Source organism: Coenobita brevimanus, chromosome 111 (genome assembly GCF_032717465.1).
Source record: "Coenobita brevimanus isolate Jiangsu-jjx chromosome 111, ASM3271746v2, whole genome shotgun sequence".
NCBI classification, from domain to species: Eukaryota; Metazoa; Arthropoda; class Malacostraca; order Decapoda; family Coenobitidae; genus Coenobita; species Coenobita brevimanus.
The window spans coordinates 23,102,804-23,120,948 of record NC_137064.1 but is presented as its reverse complement, the minus strand read 5'-3'; the positions used below and the strand labels follow the sequence as shown (position 1 = coordinate 23,120,948).

General features: G+C 44.3%; 1 protein-coding gene and 1 non-coding gene across 2 annotated transcripts in view; one reads left to right on the top strand and one right to left on the bottom strand.

Annotated features, from left to right (window-relative positions):
• Nucleotides 1-18,145, top strand: part of LOC145417842 (von Willebrand factor A domain-containing protein 5A-like) — a 756,527-nt gene that overhangs the window by 344,591 nt on the left and 393,791 nt on the right. The window lies entirely within an intron of this gene.
• LOC145417950 (5S ribosomal RNA) lies at nucleotides 2,588-2,706 on the bottom strand. Its single transcript, XR_013900611.1, has one exon. It is a non-coding gene; the product is annotated as a 5S ribosomal RNA (ribosomal RNA).

The window sequence follows — 18,145 nt, the reverse complement described above, 5'->3', positions numbered from 1 at the left end:
TGCTGCTCTGTGTCTCCAGACAAATACACGTGATGCATATTTTTTCCGAGACAACCCCAATGTAAGTCGTAAGACATTTATGGGTAAAAAGTGGTCAGATGTTACAGAGGAAGAAATGTATTCTTTCATTTCATTGCAACTACTCATGGGAATAACACATTTACCCAAGATATGAGACTACTGGAGTACATCAGTTTTGTGCCGGGGACCACCTGTTTTTGGAGCTGTAATGAGTCGTAACAGATTCTCTCAGATTCTTAGATTTATAAGATTTTTGCACCCTGATGATGCTGAGCCTAGGGTCCCCATGACTTGACTTAGTACATATTTCCAGTTGCTACGTGTCAAGTGCATAAAATATTTCTCTGCAGGTGAGGACTTTGCTGTGGAAGAGTCACTGATTTTGTTCAAAGGTAGATTACACTTTAGACAGTTCATAAAAACAAAACACAAGCGCTTTGGTCTGAAACTTTATGCACTGTGTCCTAGTTCTAGTAATGCAAGAGGTTACACATGGAATTTTTGTTTATATACACCTGCCACATATGAGATGAGGCAAGACCCACAGCTTGCTGTTCTCAGCAAGTCTGAGCGTGTGCCAGTATACCTGATGCAATCACTTCTAAATAAGGGGAGACATGTTGTCTTAGACAACTGGTACTCTTCCCTTCATCTGGCAGAATATTTATTGACCAAGAACACTCTTACTACTGGGACCATTCGGCCAAACAGAGGTGTGCCTGATGTTATCTCATGCCAGAAAATTCAGAAAAAGCAGGCTGTATTTGGGCGAAAAGAGGATATTCTGATTGTCAAATTTTGTGATAGAAGATTGGTCCATGTTATCACAACCAAGTACAAAGCAGGGTACAAAGAACAAACACGTCTTGTTAGAGGAGGGGGCAGGGAGATGCTGCAGAAACTCCTGCCTATTTATCACTACAATGAACAAATGGGTGCAGTTGATATGGTTGATCAGCTGTTAGAACCACATGATCCAACCAGGAAATCTTACGTATGGTTCAAGAAAATTGGAGTACACATGATGTCTAGATGGTACTCAATGCTGCAGTAATATATCAGAACTTACATCAGGGTAGCATTGGGTGCAGTGATTTCATAAAACTTCTCGTTCATGAGATGTTACAAGAGTACAGTCTGGGGTATGCCAGCTTGTGTGTGGCACGGAAAGAAGAACAATTTCCCAAGAAAAAACCCAGACCACCAACCCCACCGCTAGCAGCAGGTGCATGACCACCACCGCCAGCAACAGGTGCACGACCCCCACCACCAGTAGCAGGTGCACAACCCAGCATCTCTGGAGCTTCAGCCACACTTCTGGTTTATGGACTAATGATTATACCGAGCACAGCAAACACACGTAGGCCACGTAGACGGTGCAGGATCTATACTACTGAGGGTAAGAATAAGTGGACAAGAAAATACTGCCCTGCCTGCAAAGATTTACCTGGGTTATGTTCTCCTGAACATTACCCGGTGTATCACAGCCAGTAGCAAACTATTGTGCATAAGGTGTATGGTGTGTATATATATGGTGATTGGTGTGTATGGTGAATGGTGTATGGTCTGTATGGTGAATGGTATATGGAGTGTATGATGAATGGTGTATGGTGAATGGTGTATGGTATGTATGGTTTGGTGTGTATTGTGTATATGATTTATGATGAATATGGTTTATGGTGTGCATATCATATAGTGTATGGCATGTATAGTGTAGTCCCCTTCCCCATTTTTTTTTTTTTTTTTTTACTTTACCATTCCTTTTATCACACGTCCCTCTTCTTTCCTTAGTTCTTATGCTTCCTAAAGACATACACTTCACATGACACAAAGACCACTGTACCCACATATCTCTGTAACACACTAACATATAATACATCGTCCGAAAATCTCTCCCGTCTGGCCTGGCCTTACTTGGGGATGTGTCGCAAGTTCTCGGCATTTTCGGCCACACAAGACCATCCAGTTTTACCATTACAGCATCATCCTTTTCGAGGTAAATAAATATATCATTATTTTATGCATGCTGTGATTTTCAGGCTAATATATATATCACTTACCTGAGTATAAAAGTTTTAGTGCAACATATGTGAATTCAAGGAAAAAATATTTTATTTTATTTTTTATTTACTCAAATGATATCGTGTAGGGTTTACGTGATAGAAAATATAAAAATAAATAACTGTGTGAATAGGGTAGATGTGGCAATAAGATGAAGACTACCCTTCGTATGATGCGGATGAGTGAGTGGGGGGTCGGTGCGGCAGGGGAACGTCTTTGTTTACATTTGGTTGGGGGGTCGGTAACGATGGGGTTAAACTGTTCCCCGCCCCAGCAGGGATTTGAACCTGGATCCGGTAGGAGTGCAGGCCACCTCTCTACCGACTAAGCTACCTGCACCCTGATTCTGTGTATATCGTGCTAATTTCATGATATCGTTCATTCATTCATTCATTGCCAGACGCCATGTATCCCAAACGGGGTGGCCAAGGCTTAGAGTTAATTGTTTTACAGGGAGGGGCACTACTCCTCCACCAACCCCACTTGACACGTAGGGAGAACGTTATGCCAACAGCATCTGGTGTTCCCAGGCGGTCACCCATCCAAGTACTAACCAGACCCAACGTTGCTTAACTTCACTGATCGGACGGGAAGCGGTGTACTCAACGTGGTAAGGCCGTTATTTCATGATATCACTTACTTGTTATTGCTGGCCATTCTCATTCTCCCCAAGCTACACGAAGACTGCTTCCAACCATACTTGGGTGAGATGCGAAGACTGTTTAGGTTTCGATGACAAATGCTTGGGCTGGCTTAGTATCATTTTGCCTGACAAAAATGGCGCAGCTTGGTTTCATTGAAAATGGCTTCGAATCCAAGCCGTCAGTTTGGACAACAAAAACGGGGCTATAGAAGAAAGGTACAGCATGGTGGGATGGGATGAAGTGGTAAAGAAAGCAGTGGAGGAAAAGAAGAAGTGGCTAGAGTGGATACAGGACAGGGGTTCAGTTGAAATAAGAACTGAATATATTGAGAGCAAGAAGCACATAAAGAGACTAGTGAAGAGGAAAAAGAAGGAGGTAAATGACGATCTTGGAAGAAAAATGTATGCTAATTACTACGAAAATAGGAAGTTATTCTGGAAAGAGGTGCAGAGATGTAGAAGTGACAGTGGAAAGAAATGTGAAAGTGTGAAGGATATACATGGTAGATTATTAACCCTTGGGGATGAAGTAAGGACCAGATAGAAAGAATATTTTGAAAGTCTGATGAATGGGAATGGAGAGAGCAAAGCAACTGTTGACGTGATTGGTTTTGGAGGTGTACAGAGAAGGAATGCAGTGCCAGGAAACGTGACACTTGCAGTGGCGAAGAATGCTGTGAAGCGACTGAAAAATGGGAAAGCGGCTGGGGTTGATGAGGATTAAGTGTAGTGGAGAGAACAGGATGAAATGCTTGTTGGAGATATGTAAGAAGGCTTGGATGAGTGAAATTGTGCCAGTAGAGTGTGAAAAAGCAGTGAGTGCACCCCTGTACAGAAATAAAGGTGAGTGAAGTGAGTGCAAGAATTAATGTGGCACAAGTCTATTGAGTTGTTGGGAAGGTATATGGAAGTAAGAGAGATATCAGAAGTCCTGGTGAGTGACGAACAGCGTGGCTTTAGGAGTGGCAGAGGATGTGTGGATCAAATATCTGTCAGTAGCGAGACAGGCTTATGAGAAGGAATATAAGGTGTTTATGGCATTTATGGATCTGGAAAAAGCAGGTTGGGAGCAGTCTTCGTGTAGCTTGGGGAGAATGAGAATGGCCAGTAATGACAAGTAAGTGATATCATGAAATTAGCACGATATACACAGAATCAGGGTGCAGGTAGCTTAGTTGGTAGAGAAGTGGCCTGCAGTCCTACTGGATCCAGGTTCAAATCCCCACTGGGGCAGGGAACAGTTTAAGGATTTGAATTTCATGAAATCAGACTTTAATGATCTACCAGAAGACCCACTGACATGTCGTAAAAATACCCCCGCTAATACCAATACACCAGTCCTGTATGAGGCAGCCCTAGCATGTATTCAAAAAGGACAGTGGGTGTTAGCGCCGAAGTGGTGACATGTAGAGAGGTGTATGGTATGTACGAGGACTACTGGGCCATGAGAGCAGGCTGTGAAGCCTATGCCCAGAGTAGGACACATTTAAAAAAAAAAAAAAAAAAAAAAAAAAAAAAGTTGCTAGGTGCCATCAAGAGGCATGTGTAAGGATAAATGGGCATCTAAGTGAATGGTTCATGATCAATGTGGGTGTACGACAAGGTTGTGTGATGTCCCCATGGTTGTTCAGTACTGTATGTATATGGATGGGGTGATGAGAGAGGTAAAAACACGAGTAATGGAGAGAGGGATGGCGTTGGTAATAAATGGTGATGGATGGAGTATCTCAAATTTAATATATGCTGATGATGCTTTGCTACTTGCAAATACCAGACAAGAGCTTTGTAGGCTAGTGCAGAGTTTTGTAGATGTCTGTAAGGATCATGCGTTGAGAGTAAAACTAGAAAAAAAAAGCAAAGTGATGGTTACTGAGGGAGAAGGTGACTCCCTTTGTGATGTTACAGTGAATGGAGAGGGACTGGAATTGGTGAAAGAGCTCAAAATCCCTGGGTACAGTGACAGAGAAAAGAGGAAAATGTGCAAAAGAAGTGAAAAGTAGAGTGACACAAGGAAGGAAAGTAGCGAGTGCAGTGAAGGCCTTGATAAGAAATAAAGGTTTGAATGTTGCAGCTGTGGAAGGCTTACATGAAGGAGTGTTAGTGCCAACTTTAACCCATGGACTACAACATACCTCATGTGGGGGTGTCTCATAAAGCTGCAACATACCTTTCATGAACAAGATTTTCAACAATGCACCAGAAAGGTTCTCAAAGGGTCAGTGTGACACAAAATTTATGGGGTATTACAGTAACTGGTAGCTCTCATTCCCACCTCCTATCCTGAGCCCAGTTGCAAAGTTGCACCAGCAACAGTGGCCTCAAGATATGCAAAATGTAACATATTTTCCACAATATTATCACCCCAGGAAACGTAGTAGTGGGTCAGAATTATTTATAATAATGTAAAATCAATGTAAGTCAAGAGGAGGTAATGGAACAGAAGTAAGGTGGTAAATGATGGGTGTAAAAGTAGTGCCCTAAGCTTGTATTGCAGTGTACGAAACGAGCTGGGAACCCACCTGGCACATGGTAAGACTGGCAGAAAGCCTGTTTACAGCCTGTCTCGTCTGCCCAAATACGCATTACACTCTCTCTCTCTCTCTCTCTCTCTCTCTCTCTCAAAACATAGTTTTCATGTTCCTGCCAGGAAAGCAATTTCCGACAATTATTTCTCCCAAAGTATGCCGATTGCAATTTTAAAAATTCTGTGGGTAGCTGCACAATGCAATATCCTAGCCACTGATATACATTTCATGGAAATCTGTTTAAGTGACCAGATTTGCCATTTTTCTCAGAAAATTATCATATACAAGTCATGGGTCCTCACTCGTAGGGCACCAAAAATTATGTCAGAAATTATTTATACACTCCCTTGTCTGACAAGTGTTAGTCTAACAGGACCTTAAGTAATTTCACATAAGTCTCTTAGGAGGATTAGGTGTAACTGATACTCCAACTCACCTAGTTATTATTCTCCTATCTCCAAGCTACTTCCCCATTGAAATGGCCAATTCATAAAGGTTAATTAGTTAGAAAGAGTCGGACAACAGATGATGACGAGCCCGATGTTTAGGTCGGTTGCCTGGGCTGCTAAGAGTCCTTGAGGTGCATATTTCCAACGTGCTAATTGAACCAGGTCTAGGAGGCGAGCTGCTTCTCCCTCATAGGATTGAAGATGTACCAACTATGTATTAATTACAATAATAAATACAGTTAGATTACATCATGATATATACAAGGTGAATCTAACAAATTAATCTTAGTTTTAATTAATATATCTATATAGCTAGACTGCTTTCCCCAAGGAAAGGGAGGTAGCCTGGACAGGACAACACACTCCCCATTTACTCTTCCATTCAAACACATTCATTTGCATCTTAGCCCCAAAGGGGAGAAGGGACAGATCCTCACTGCACCACACCAGACAAGGGTCAACTGTGCAGTGCAATCAGTGACATCTGCAGCAGGGCCTGACAGCAGAGCTGGTTTACCCTTGCCACATCATAATAGACCCATCCCCGTACCTGCACCTGACTGATTAACTGATCAGACCAAATGCGGGAGAATATCCCCTCAGGGCTGCATCATCATTTATTCATTCACAATTTCTCTCCATTTATTTCTGTCACACACAGCCACTCTTCCTTGCTCAACAGACATCCCTCTCGCATCCAGCGCTCTCTTCACACTGTCCATCCATCCTATTTTTGGTCTCCTACTCAGCCTTATTCCTCTCACATCAGATCTAATCTTTTTCACCAGTCGCTCATTATCCATTCTCTCCATATGCCCAAACCATCGCAACACCCTCTCCTCAACTCTATCAGCCATCTCCCGAACAGCTTCAATTCTCCTTTGCACTTCATCATTTTGCGCTCGATCCATTCGCGTCACTCCACACATACTCCTCAGTCACCTCATCTCCATTACATTCAAACTTTTCCTCTCTGCTACACCCATAGTCCATGTTTCAGCCCTATATAATGCAGTCGGTACCACAACACCCTCATACAGCCTTCTCTTTACATCCATTCTAAGCAAATGACATCTAAACACTTTTTTCATTCCTCCCAGCACCTTTCCTACTTCATTCATTCTAAACTTAACTTCAGCATTTATTCTCCCATCCACAGCAACATGTGACCCTTTCCTCAAGCAGCTCACCATCCTATTCATCCCCCTACCATCTACCAACCTCGTACACTTCATCACTTTACTCTTATTCTCATTTACTTTCAATTTCCTCCTTTCACACACCCTTCCAATCTCCTTTACCAACTATCTCAATCTCTCCTCTGAATCAGCCACCAGTGCAGTATCATCTGCAAATAGCAGCTGCTTCAGATTCCACTCTCCACCATCAACATTCACCAGACTTAGACCTCCACCTAAAACTCTTGCATTCACCTCCCTTACAACACCATCCTTATAAATATTAAACAACCAAGGCGACATCACACATCCCTGTCGCAGCCTCACTCTCACGGGAAACCAGTCACTCGCATCATTTCCCACTCTTACACATGCTCTACTATTTACATAAAAACTTTTCACCCCTTTTAGCAGCCTACCATCAAGTCCATACAATCTTAAAACAGTCCACAAAGCCTCCTAATCAATTCTATCATACGCTTTCTCTAAATCCATGAATGCCCAAAACACATCCTTGCCTTTTGCTAAATACTTTTCACACACTTGTCTCACAGCAAACACCTGATCCATGCATCCCCTCCCTCTCCTGAAGCCACACTGCTCATCACCAATCACTCCCTCTGTACCCTCTCTAACTCTCTTAATTAACACTCTACCATACACCTTATCTACAACACTCAACAGACTTATACCCCTAAAGCTAGCACATTCATACTCATCACCTTTGCCTTTATACAACGGGACCACACAAGCACTTGCCCAGTCAACTGGCACCATACCTTTCACAAAGAACACATGCAACAATCTTACTAACCAATCAACATAATCACTCCACCACCCTTCAGGCATTCCACAGCACACCCATCCATACCTGCAGCTTTCCTTTTTTTCATCTCCTTTACTGCCTCCTCCATTTCCTCCTTTGTGATCAAAAAATCATTCATCTCTCCCAACACATTTATTCCTTGCATCCTTCTATCTGCCACAATCTCAGCCACCCTTTCCTCCTCTACATTTAACAACCTTTCAAAATACTTGGCCCATCTCATCCTTACTGTATCCATCTCAATTAACATCCTTCCATCCTCTGCTTTTACTCACTCTTCTTTCCCAGACTCTCCCTTTCGCACCCTTTTCATCTCCTTCCAGAACATTTTCTTATTCTGTTGAAAATTTTCAGTCAGCCACCTACCCCACCTCTCATCTGCTGCCACTTTAGCATCACGCACAGCCCTTCTCTCCCTATTCCTCTTTTCCTTATACCTCTCATCATATAACACTTCATCCTTCCTCTGCTTCCACACTTCATATGCATGTCTCTTCTAAGCCACAGCCATACCTACTTCCTCGCACCGCCATTCACTTCCATTTCTTACATTACCACCCACACTTCTCACTCCACACACCTCTTCTGCATGCCCCACCACAGCACTCTTAAACAACTGCCATTCCTCCTCCACACTGCCATTTTCCTGATCTTTCACTGCATTCCACTCATCTTTCAATTTTTCCTGATACTCTGTGATTTTCTCTTTTATCCAACTCACTCACTTTCAAAACCTCCCTGCCACACCTAACCCTCCTAGCTCTCACCCATCTCTTACCTACTCTTAACTTTCCCTCCACCAAGTAGTGGTCAGACATACCTCCACCCTCCCCTCTCAGAACTCTCACATCCAACAATCTTCCTATTACATTCCTGGACACAACCACATAGTCCATCAATGCTCTATCAACAACCCTTCCACCCTCCTGTCTCACCTATACATACTTATAAATATCTTTCTTCTCGAACAGGGTATTTCCAATCACCATCTCTCGCTCAATGCACATGCTTATCATTCATTCCCCATTTTCATTTCTTCCAGGCACACCATGCATACCAACTACACCTTCAACTGCTACATTTCCCACTCTAGCATTCAGATCTTCCATCATTACCACAATCACATTCACACCAAAACTCTGCAGACACTCATCAGCATCATTCCAGAAAGACTCCCTGTCTTCTTCATCCCTTTCACTACCAGGCCCATTTGCACTCACAAGCACTCACTCACGTTCAAATTTCGCTTTCACCCACATCAGTCTCAGTGACACCTCCTTCCATCCAGTCACACACTGCTGTACTTCTGGACTCACTAACAAAGCCACACCTCCTCTTGCCCTTCCTCCATCAACACTTGACAATCTTCCATTCACACTTCCAAACATAGACTCACCTTTCCCTTTCATCTTCGTTTTACTCAAAGCTAACACATCCAACTTTCTTCTCACAAACATTCTCCCAATCTCCTCCCTTTTAGCCTCAATCATACTATATCCATGCACATTCATAGACCCAATCTTCAGGGTACAGGGATAACTCAATCCCCCATCCCTTTCTCTGGCCTGTCTCTTTTTAGGAACTAAAAAACAGAGGAGGGGGTCCCTAGTCCCCTCACCCCGCCTCTTTTAGTTGCCTTTTACGACATGGAGGGAATACAGTGGCAGTATTCTTCCTAACACAACCTGGCCACAGAGTAGTAGTACCATCCCATATTGCGGCCAGATTATGTCCCCCCCACCACAGGAGGGACTAAAGTTAAACCAATTACAGTAATCACTCTAATATCTGGACGCCCAATATCCGAACATCCCCACTAACCGGACATAATCGTCCCGGGATCAATATTCCCAAAATGGTCCGAAAACCGCAAAAAATTAAAAAAAAAAAAAAACGAATTTTTCCCGCCCGTAATTTGAACTTGCCGCGCGCGGCGCGGGAGAGCATTGTTGTGGCACGTCATTCCTCCGACGTCCAATAGAGCACCGCTGCATCCTCCCCACTTTCCGCCTGTCTCTCGCCGCGAGTGCATGCTCGTCGTTATGGCTGCCTACGTGATCGCTTTTATGGTGGTGCCTTACCTGCTGCAGGCACTCCTGCTGCTCTCGGGCCTCCTCTTAGTGTGTGTGATGATGGCCCCGCCACCTGAGAAAAGGAAGAGAGTGGTGTTGACTCTGGAGAAGAAACGGGAGATATTGGAGAAAGTAGATGCGGGGTGGTCTTCTTCCCGCATCCTCCGCGAGTTTAACCTGGCCTGATCTACTTTGTTCGATATTAAGAGATCCCGAGACAAACTCATGCAGTACACGGCTGACTTCTCGTCGAGAAGCAAATGCAACGTGGAGAGGAAGGTGATGTTTACCCCCAAGTTTGCAGAAATCGACCGCTCCACGTTGATTTCGTATCGACAGCAACGTGCTGCTGGTGTGATGGTACGTGGAACGGAGCTGAAGGCTACTGCTGAGAAGTTTGCCAGGCTTCACGACGCCCTAGACTTCAAGGCATCTGAGGGTTGGCTCTTTGCGTTCAACTTACGGCATGGCCTTACCAACCATAAAGCTCATGGCGAAGCTTTGGACACTAACGAGGATGGAGTTGACGAGTCTCGGCACAAGGTGAAGGGCTTGATCGACAGGGAGGGCCTCACTCTCGGTCAAGTCTACAACGCAGACGAAACTGGTCTATTCTATCGCTCGCTGCCAACGAACACTCTAGCTGAGGAGACGGAGAAGCGTGTACCTGGCCGCAAGCTCTCCAAGGAACGGATATCTGCTTTGTGTTGTGCCAATGCTAACGGCATGCACCGGCTTAAGCCCGTTGTTGTTGGCCGCACAAAGCAGCCTCGGTGTCTTCGTGGGGTGATGGATGTCCTTCCTGTCGTCTGGTACCATTCTTTGAAGGCATGGTTTACAGCCGTGATCTTCAAAGACTGGTTCCACCGCCACTTTGTCAAGGAGGTCATCAATTACCAGACGAAGACACTGGGAATCCCGCGCGACCAGGTAAAGGCCCTCCTTCTCCTCGACAATGCACCTGCCCACCCGTGCAGCAAAGACTTGGTGGCTGAGAATGGCCAGATTAGGTGCATGTTTCTGCCACCTAATACGACTGCTCTCATCCAACCAATGGACCAAGGAGTGATCGTGGCAACAAAGCGCCTATACCGAAGGAAGTTCCTGGACGAGGTGATGGTTGTTCTCGAGGACGAGGACGAGCGCAGGGAGGGACGGGACACACAAGGCCAGCGGACTTTGGAAAACCTTCGCCGCTACAACATCAAGTCTGCGCTGTACAATTGGGCTAGTGCATGGAAGGAAGTTCCTGGACTAGGTGATGGTTGTTCTCGAGGACAAGGACGAGTACAGGGAGGGACGGGACACACGAGGCCAGCGGACTTTGGAAAACCTTCGCCGCTACAACATCAAGTCTTCCCTGTACAACTGGGCTAGTGCATGGAAGGAAGTCCCTGTGAAGACTGGAAAATGGTTGGTCTCGTCTGCTTCTCGGAATGGATGTGGAGTAAGATTTTCTAGGGTTTGCCGTGGATGACTTCCATGCACAGCTATGTACGCACGGCGACGTTGTTGATGTGGACGATGTTCATGAGTGGTTGGATGACGACGAGGGTGGTCCTGGGTATCAGACATTGTCGATATCGAGATCGCGTCTTCAGTTGCAGGTGTCAGTACCGAGCTTGAAGATTCCGACGAGGAAGGCGACAATGATGCGGATTCCTCTCAGCAGGACACTACTCCAGCCATCCCCAAGCTGAGCACACTCCGGGAACTTCTAGAGTTCATCCTAAACTACCTGGAACACCCGGACTGCGACAGGGAGATGGGGCCCTTGGGACTTGTGGAGGAAGTGTGTGCTTTCAGGCAGCGCATTCTCAATCGTCAGAATCGTCAGTCATTGCGTCAATCAACCACTGACAGTTTTTTCAGGCCCGTGACCCCCGCTGTGCCCAGCCCTGGCTCCACTCCGTTGCCTCCCCAAGACAGGCCCTCATGCTTCGAGCCACAGCCCAGCACATCAGCCACGGTGGAGTCACCGCTCGACGTGAGTTTGCGGCTGTCTTCAGAGTTGTCTGCAGTGGGTACACCATCACCACGACCCAGCGACGCACCCCTAGGTCACCTGCCAGTGATACTCTCGGACTCTGACAGTGAATAAACAGCAAGAACTTCGCCACTAGACCACACGGGAATTTACAGTGTTGTGCAGTGAAAAAAACAGTGTGTTGTGTTAAGGATTTACAGTTGTGAGAGAAAAGACTCATTTAGAACAAAATTTAACGTAAATAGACTTGTTTGTTTTTGCTTTGGAAAATTATTAGAAGAATGGGAAAAGTTAAAGTGCAGAGTGCAACACTTAGTAAGTTACATTGGAGCATTAGTTAGACAAGAGTGCGCACTGTGAAGAGAACGGACTTCTGTGTGCGATTGACTAAGTTCAGTGCAAGACTTCATGAACAGTGTACTGGAAGTGCTTCAGGAAATCCTTCTTACTGTCAGAGTCCGAGAGGAGGCGGTTATTCATCGAGGTGGCCATGGACTTGCTGTAAGTAGCCAGAATGTTTCATACTGTACTTTTTTCCATACTATACTTACCTCATTTCACTCTTTAATGCCCTTTTTTGGTGTGAATAGGTTGTTAGGAGCTATGCATGTGCAGTAGGAAGGTGTTTTTCTGAGTTAGGCTAGGTTAGGGTCCATAAGTACCAGTCCAGGAGCCAGTCACCAGAATTTTTAATATTGTATGAACCTACTTCTAAACCCTCATTTTATGCTTCTTTTGCACCAATTTCTTATTGGTGTGATTTCGGTCTTAAATAGGTGTTATGCATGTCCAGAGGGAGTTGTATAGGTGTTTCTCTGAGTTAGGGTCCATAAGTACAAGTCCATAAGCTGGGGCCCAATATCCGGACAGGACCACTATCCGGACCTGCCTATGGCTCTATTACGTCGGATATTGGAGTGATTACTGTATTCTCTTTATCTGTTTAAATATGTTAAACCCACATCTTCTTTTTATGTGAGGGCTTTTCATCCTCAGGACACATCATCTACCATGCAGACGCTGTTTAGGTCAGTGGAACTTTCCAAGTAATTACATGTACAGTATTTACAATATAGTTGTCCACAAGGGTTAAACGCAGTAGCATTTGATTTATTAATAATAAGAATTATCAGAGAGAACATAATTACTGGGTTATAAAAATTGCTTGAATAGTTATTGACGCTCTCCAGGTTTTCCTCTGCTTCTAACCAGGGACGACTATTTTAAAAGTAAAGAGTGCAACCGCTTTGAGGGAAGGTATTTCCCACAGTTTTGGGGCCGGGCGAAAAATGATATGCTGTATCATGTAATGTGACCCTTAGCCAGGAGTTCTCTCCATAGGTCTCGAGAACCCTGTGCTGTGACCCTTCTAGGTCACGCATCTTGACTCATTTGGTCTCCGCCATCCACTGTCTCCGGGATAGCCGTTAACTCAAGGGGTACCAGTTTATCAATAATTTTTATGTGGTATGTCGCCTACATTTTATTTTTACGAGTCTCAGCACCCCGTCTCAATCTGGGTGCCTGGAGATTACTTTAGCTAATGGCCAGGTCTAGTTTGGAGAGGCAAATCAACATTTATTATTCAGTCCCGGCATCTAATTAGACCCTTTCCGTCTGAGAACAAGCCTAAATCTCTTATAAGCTTATTCTTGTTCCCAGTGCCTTCGCCTAAAAGGTCATATATCTCTCCGTAATAATTCCGTTGTATCCTTTTCAGCCATTATTCCATGGGATCTAACTTCTGTAACCCCACTTTCTTATTAAAAAATTCAACAACTAATTTAGTAGTGTTAATAAGTTGTCTTGTCGATGAGAATCTGCTAATGTCAGTTACTTCTGGCTCAGGTACTACAGGATCCAAGTTTACTACACCAACATCAGCAATACTATACTGTTTCTGCTCAGACCAGTCTTTAATGAGTAGCCATTTAGGACCTTTAAACCACAAGTTATGTCTGATCAGTCTCAAACCTCTCAAGAGCAGATCAGCTGGATTTTGTTTGGAGGATACATCTATCTATCTATCTATTGCCAGATGCCTTAATCCCTGATACGGGGTGGCCACAAACAAATTGCCTCCGCGTCACCCTGTTCCCCGCCATTTCACTGCCCCGCTTCCAATTCATACCCCCCTCTCTCATATACCTCTCCACCCCATCGCTCCATCTCATCCTTGGCCTTCCCCTCCCTCTTTCCCCCTCCACGTGTCACTCACATACACTCTCCTAGTCAGTCTCTCACTCTCCATCCTCTCCACATGGCCAAACCAGCTCAGTGTGATTCTCCTAATGCTTCCTATCACATCCACATCCACACCACAGCGCTCCTTCACATCCTCATTTGTCAGTCTATCTCTCCATGTGACTCTACAGGCTCCTCTCAAATAACTCATTTCCACTCCTCTCACTGTTGACTTGTGTCCTTCCAACAACGTCCAAGCTTCACTTCCATGCATCAAGAGTTGGTATCACGATAATGTAATAACTTTTTCATTTCCATGCTCACTTCCCTGTTTCTTATCACTGCCTTCAAGGGACCAGCAACCTCTCTTCCATGTTGTATGTTTTCAAGCACTTCACCCTCCAAACTTCCATCCTTACTCATCACACTACCCAAGTACTTAAACATACATTTTCCATTTCCTCATCATCCAACCTTACTGTACAGTCACTGACTTCACTTCTCTCGAAGACCATAACTTTACTCTTCCGTACATTCACCTTTAAATTCCGTTTCTTACACACTTTCCCAAACTCATCCACCAAGCCTTGCAGCTCCCCTTTGTCATCACTTAACAACACAGTATCATCTGCAAACAACAGTACAGGGAGTTTCCAAACACTGCTCTCTCTCATTAGGGCCACTCCAACATCCACTGTCCTACCTTGTATCTCTTTTATAACACCATCCATATACACATTGGACAACCATGGAGACATGACACATCCCTGTTTCACCCAACCTTCAAATAGAAAAACTCACTCAGTTCACTATCCACACTCACTGCAGCCTTAGCACCACCATACATACTCTTCACAGCATTCAGCAACTTCCCATCTACTTCATATATTTTTAATACTTTCCAAAATGCTTGTCTATCCACTCTGTCATATGCTTTCTCGAGATCCATGAAGGCCGCATACAACTTCTTTCCCTTCTCTAGGCACTTTTTCACTAAAGATCTAAGAATGAATATCTGATCTACACAACCTCTTCCCTTCCTAAAGCCTCCCTGTTCTTTTCCAACTAATGCCTCTGTTATTTCCCTAACTCTTTCAATAAGTATCCTACCATATACTTTTCCTGTTACACTAAGAAGGCAAATGCCACTATGATTACCACACACTTCTTTTTCCCCTTTCCCTTTGTACAAGGGAATAATTATACCTGACTTCCAATCATCCGGGACTCTATCTTCCTCCCAGGCCAGTCTGCATATCCTCCACATCCATTTTACTAGTGTCTCTCTCCCATGCTTCAGCATTTCACCACACACTCCATCAATTCCTGGGGCTTTCTCCATTTTGACTTTCTTTATTGCTTCCACAACTTCCTGTCTTCTCACCTCCCTCCTTCTCCCATCCAATCCCCAGCCACTTATGCTCACATTACTTTCATTCTCTGTGTTCAACAATTCATTAAAGTGTTCTCTCCTTCTGCTTTCTTTTTCTCCCCTCTCAACTAGTAATCTACCATTTTTATCTTCCACTCCCCTACTAACTTCATTGCCACCCTGTCTGACTCTCTTCACCTCTTTCCAGGAAATTTTCTTACATTCCCTCCACTTGACACTCAAATTCCTTTCAAATTCCTCATCCACTATCTTCTTACTCTGTCTTACTAATCTTTCCACCTCTCTCTTCCTTTCTACATGTAACTCTCTCTTCAGTCTCTCAACTTCTTCCATGCCTCTATTTCTCATCCATTCATTATATGCTTTTTTCTTTTGTGCCACAGCTTGTCTTAACTCTTCATTCCACCATGCTGTTCCCTGCACCCTCTCTTATCTTCTTTTCACCCCACTCACCACCTCACATGCTGCACATATTTCCTCTGTGAATATCTTGCAAACACCTGCCACATCCTCCATCTGCTCCAATTCATATTTACCCAATCGTTCCTCCACTTCTCTCTTATATTCTGCCTTTTTCTCATCCTCTTGTAACCTTTCTACTCTCCTTACATCTACACCTTCCTCCCATCCTTCCCTTCTTCTATTTCTCCATATTACTTGGACCTTGATTCTGACCACCACCAAGTGGTTGTCAGAAAGTCTATTCCCCCAACCTCTATATGCTCTTGCATCCATTACACATCTTCGCATCCTTTCATCCACGCACACATAATCAGTCATTGCCTTCCTTTCACTCAGTTCACCATCCACCCTTCTCATCACTCACCATGTATGCCTATGGATCATTTTGTGCCTGAAGAGCGTAATGGCTATTGCCAACCTCCTCCCAGCACATATGTCCACTAAAACACTGCCATTCTCATCTATCTCCTCAGGCACACCCCACTCACCAACTACTCCTTCCACCTTCACATTCCCTATTTTATCATTCATATCACCGATCAAAACCACTCTCTCATTCCTTTCAAACTTTTCCATGCACACTTCCACATTTGTCCAGAGCTCTTTTCACACTCTGCTTGCACAATCTTGCATTGGTGCATAGATGCAGAAAATCGCCCACATTTGTAGTCCAACTTTCAGTCTTACCCACACAATCCTTGAACTAACTGATCCATACTCTCTTATATTCTCCTTCCATCTGTTACTCACAACAATACACTCTCCTTCTTTTGCCCTCTCATTCTCATTTACTCCTGCACATATACTCCATCCATACTCCCATTCTCTCACACTCTCACCCCTCCATGTAGTTTTAGTTAATCCACATACATCCACTTCCACACCCTCAAGCACCTGGACAATCTCTCTCTCTTTCACCTCATCATTTGCACCCCTTACATTCCAGGTACCCATCCATATCATGTCCCTTGTACTGTCCTTAGTCGTCTTCTTTCAGTCAGTCTTGGTCCGAGGCTTCTTGTTTGTATTTTTAGTTAGTTGTTTTTTGGGGAGGGGCACTAACCCTCCACCAACCCACTTGCTGTCACGTAGGGAACAGGTGTCTGTTGGTTATATGTTTCCCACCCAGCGTTGTAAATGATTTCCTGGTTTACAGGAAATCATTTGGCTTGCTACTCACCATAGAGATATCCTAAAAACAGGGTACCACTACACTAAGTGGGTGGATGATGGGTGCCCCCACCCACCACATAATGTATAAATTTAATTTTGGAAGACAGCTCTTTAACAGTCTTGACTCTATTGTGGATGAATGGAATTTTACTGTCTTCCTTCCCTATCCAGTAAAGACAGATCTCACTGTCAGTCCATACATAGTTATCCTTAAACTGAGTATCAGGAGTAGTGGTCAAATACCTGGCCAATTTAGTTTCTGCTTCTATGGAAACCAATTCCATTTGAGGTAGGATTCTTCCTTTAATTGACACAACTCTGGCTTTGGACATAATAGTCTTACTATCCTCTCCTGTTGCTCAATGAGCTACTGCTCGATAAGCCCTTTGAGAAGCATCACAAAATATGTGTAAGTGTGACTTCTTATTACTGTTTACTTTCCTGAGAATACATATACTTGATGTAGTTTCAAACTACTTTTTTTTTTTCCGACTCTGGGCAAAGGCTTCAGGGCCTATATCTCAGAGACAGTAGCCTTTTTTTTTTTTTTTTTTTTTTACGTGTCCGACTCTGGGCAAAGGCTTCAGGGCCTATATCTTGGAGTCAGCAGCCTATCCCAAGGCCCAGTAGTCCTCCTACACCTCCACATGTCACCACTTCGGCACTAACACCCACTGTCCATATTGAATACATGCTAGGGCTGTCTCATACAGGACTGGTGTATTGGTATTAGCGGGAGTACTTTTACGACATGTCGGCGGGTCTTCTGGTAGATCAGGAAAGTCTGCTTTTATGAAATTCAAATCCTTAAACTGTTCCCTGCGTCGGCCGGGATTCGAACCTGGGTCCATCAGGACTGCAGGCCTCCTCTCTACCGATTCAGCCACCGCCTCCCCTTTGTTCCACATACGTCTCACCTAATTCAGAGTCCCAGTCTAACTTTTCTCGCCAAGCCTGCTGCACTAAACATTTGCCCCAAATAACTATAGGACTGACCAAACCTAATGGGTCAAATAACGTGAGACCTGACTTAACAAGGACCTCTTGGTGAGAGTGACATCAGAGAACTTAATTGGTTTCAAACTTATTTCATCAGCTCTCGTATCCCAGTTAAGACCCAACACATTTTGGGTTTTGGGAATGTCGTTATTTGGATAGTCCTCTTGTATTT